Source organism: Austrofundulus limnaeus, unplaced genomic scaffold, assembly GCF_001266775.1.
Source record: "Austrofundulus limnaeus strain Quisiro unplaced genomic scaffold, Austrofundulus_limnaeus-1.0 Scaffold74, whole genome shotgun sequence".
Lineage (NCBI taxonomy): Eukaryota > Metazoa > Chordata > Actinopteri > Cyprinodontiformes > Rivulidae > Austrofundulus > Austrofundulus limnaeus.
The window spans coordinates 1,789,580-1,793,782 of record NW_013952476.1 but is presented as its reverse complement, the minus strand read 5'-3'; positions in this window follow the sequence as shown (position 1 = coordinate 1,793,782).

The following is a 4,203-nucleotide window of genomic DNA, read 5'->3' as shown; positions in this document are numbered from 1 at the left end:
GATATATAATTTATTGGAACTCAGCTAATAAATATGAAGGTCAAATAAATTATAAAACATGAGGTAAGTTAGTTTTATTGGTGCATTTTAAGTGTATTTATTTATTGGTTTATTTATATATTTCTGCTTTTATTTCTAACCCTGGATTTACACTACATGCGACTGCGCTCTGCTGTGCTGCAGTGTGCAGTTTGCATCTGTTAGTTTGCAACCCAATTTATAAAGTGTCTGTTTCAGTCTGACACACAGAGGAGGGTGCATGTGCAGGAAGGAGATCGCATGATAAATCCAATGYTAAATGTGGAAGTCAGAGCAAAAAATAATGAATTCTGTGAAAGACAAACTCCAAACACAGCTGAAACATTGATATAAAGGTTTTTGATATTTATGGTTGAAATTGTATCACTGTCGTCTTTTCGAAACTTCTGATTTCAAATTAAAATCTACGTGTATCTTGTGTACACATTTGCTTCATGCTACATGTTGCCATCTGCTTTCCAAAAAGAACGATACATTCTGACAGCATTTGTGTAGAAATATATCTATATATTTATTAATAAAGCTGGGATTTTGACATTATTCCGACAAATTATTTTGCCTTGTGGTGTCTTATTTTGAAAATACAGATGTTGTGCTTGTTCCTTTTCCTGTTGGTGCAACGTGATCTTTTTAGATTGACACCGGAGTAGCTCRGGCGTACTGCAAAAATAGCATCTGTTCTAATTTTGCTGGATCGCAGTCCGCTCACCGCCGCCCTGCGCAGCCCTGCAGAGCCAGTGTAAACACTCTCATCGATCAGAAGGGTTGTGTATTTGCTGCGGAAGTCGGACTGGACGGACCGGAGCGTAGTCGCATGTAGTGTAAATTAAGGGTAATTATGACAATTTCGGTCCTCCACACACTTCTAGCAAATCACACACCAGCTAATCGGTGAGGAACAGAGCCATCGGCTTCAAACTGACGGTGCTTCTTTTGTCCTCCCAGTTTAAATTCACATATTACTGATGGTCAGATTTTTTTATTCAGTAACAGATGWTTTTTTTAAATGTAACTAAGTAGAGTGCTTGAAATAAGACCTAAAACCCAAAGTATAAATTGGAATAATCACTCAAAAAAATTACAAATTACACAAAATTCTTAATTATGTAACACAAATAAATATAATTCACTAACTTACACCCCTGAACACATCAGGAACTGAATGTTTTGCTATAAACTGTAGCACATAAAAAAATCTCTCAGACAAAAGCACAAGAAATAACGTTTCACATTTAACGGGAAGAAATGACTTTGTTATAAAAGTTTCAGATTACTGGTTAGAAGAAAAGTTCACAAAGCAGATGTGTGTATGCTGACATCTGGTGGCCCAGCATGGTATTACAGCTGAAGGACTTTAATATGCTGTAAAACTTGTATCAGGACACTTAAACAAATGATACACTAATAAGTTTTTTATTATATTTTGACAAAATGCAATTATCTGCCTATTTTTCTACATACTTCTTTGGCACTTAATCCTCAGTTTGTTGTGATGGGCCACATTCTTACATGCAAATTTGTGTTTATGTTCTTCCCATGGGGTAAATGTCCTGGGGGTAAATGTCCTGGAACCTCTAAAAGTAGGTAAAATTTTATACAGTAAAGACATAAAAATAAATACATATTTATAATAAAGTTTTTTTACGGTTTATATGTCCATAAGTGTATTTATTTTTGTTTTTTTCCTGTGTTTATATGTTTTTTTCTTGTGTATGTTTTCAGAACATGATAATTTCTTATTTTTACAGACTAAAAACAGTAGTTAAAGATGTTTTATATGTTATAGTTTGTTAAACCCAGGTAAAACATCTCGAGTCACTTTATTTACTTATATTTAACCAGTCAGACTTTCTTGTAGTCTTTTAAAGTACCCTTGGCTCTGTCAAAGTTTGGACCCATGTTCTGTGTTCAGTTGACGTCAAATCTAAGCCTTTGTGGGACACACGAAGAACAGATTCTTCTCTGAACTTCTGCGTGTTTACAGCTCAGCCACACTTTCTCTTAAACGTGCAAGTTTAAGGTTTGACACTGAGCTGGCAGCAGGAAAACAACTCGCCACAAACTGTTTCCTGTCTTTCAGTAGGAAGATGATCACATTATCTGCAATGTGATGTGACAAATAGATGACTGTGGCTCGTTAGTCACCCTGCATCAGTAAGCACTGTAATAAATGACAAAAAAAAGTAAAATTAATGAAAAGAATATTTTTTGAACGCATGATCTTTGTTTTTTTATACAGGAGATGCGGATGAAGACAAGTTTTGTCTTCTTGTTTAACAGCAGAGCCAAAAAGCAGATATTTTAGCAGCTGTGTAGATCAATAGGACGTTTTAATAACAATAAAAAGCTGTTTTATGAAGGAGTTAATTAAAAAGTTGGGATGTAAAATAATTTCATAATTCTATACTTAATTCATTATGGAACATTTTAAACAAATAAAATGTCATACTTGTAACTTTAAAAAAGTTACAGGTGATCTTTGTGGCAGCAACATACCTAAAATCAAACAGTACCATGTTTACCTCTGTGCATCAAAAGTCTTTAAACATGTAGGAACTGAGACCAGCTGGTTGTTTTGGAGGAGGCGCTTCTGTTCTTGTCTGAGGAAGGAGTCTGTCAGTCATAAGTCTTATTTGCTACATATTTTACTTTGTACTAGATGGGAATAAATGTTCGGCTTTGATGATGCTTTTCCAGATGTTTTAGCCGCTCATTACCAGAGGCATTAATGCACCCCCATATCATCAGAGAGGCAGGGTTTTGATCTGCTGGTAACAAACCGGATGGTCCCTCCCTTTAGTATGCATGATGTTGCGTCAATGATTTCTAAACAGTATATCAGATTTTGACTTGTTTGAACTCTTCTCCAATTTGCAGTGTAGTATTTGAGACCGGTCTTGGTCTCAAGACCACGATTTGATGGTCTTGGTCTTGTCTCAGCCTCAATCAGTTTCACTGCTTCACTCGCTCACAGCACTCCAAGAAAATGAGCAGGTTGGTTAGATTTTTCAGAGACTGTGAGGACTACTAAACTTTTATCATCACAAAGGAAGCACAAAGAAAGGTCAGCTGTGTATGAGTGATGTTAGCAAAGGTGGCTAGCTAATGTTAGCATTCTACCTCTCTGTTCCAAAATTCTTTTCCCGGCCCTCACACAAAGACATTAAGTTATGTACGTTTACAGAATACTGCATGGTTTGGAGAACTAGGTTCAATMTTCCATTCTGGACTTAGTTTTGACTCGTTCTCAACTTCCTGTCTTGGGCTCAATTTGGTCTCAGCCCCTAAAAATTTGGTCTCGTCTCGGTCTCAATACACGCTGGTCTTGATCTTGATTTGGTCTCGGGCTAGGTAGTCTTTACACCACCAGTTTGTCTCAGTTCATTGTAAATAAGCTTTGGTTCTGAGAAAACGGCAGCGGTTCTAGATAGCTTCTTCTTTGCATGATAGAGCTTTAAGCAGTATTAGTGGTTGGCATGGGGAACTGTTTTTGCAGACAAGGATGTGTGGAAGTGTTCCTGAATCCAGGCACTGAAGTCCAGAACAGAACAAGACCAGTTTTGAAAGCATTGGGCCCTCAGGGCCTGAAGATCATGACCATCTACTTTTGACTTTCAGCCTTTGAGCTCAGAGATTTCTACAGATTCATTACGTCACATTGGTGTTTAACTGTTTCAGACTTTTGAAAAGGACCCGATTCACGTAAAAGCCGTGTTTTTTTAAGGGGAGGTGCCACGTGAAAGAGTCTTCAAAACTGGAGAGGTAGCAGCAAAGAGCAACAGATTGAACCCTGTTTCAGCTGAAATAATCTTATTTTAAATTAAAATTACCTTTGAACACCCCAACTCCACCCTCACCCCCTACTGCACAAGAATTTCCACTTGACTCTTTATTTTAAATGACTTTTTAGTTATTTAGTATTTCTTGCCAAAGAGTATATTTCTGTAATGATCCCGTTGAATAATTAACTTCTGTTTTAGGTATCAATATGTGGAAGAAAGATGTGTGAGGTGTTTGTAAAAATGAAATAACAGATATTTCAGGATTGTTGTGTGATGTTGAAGTAGTGGATGAGATACAGTGGTTTGCAAAAGTATTCATACCCCTTGAACTTTTCCATATTTTGTCACATTACAACCACAAACATAAATATATTTCACTGGA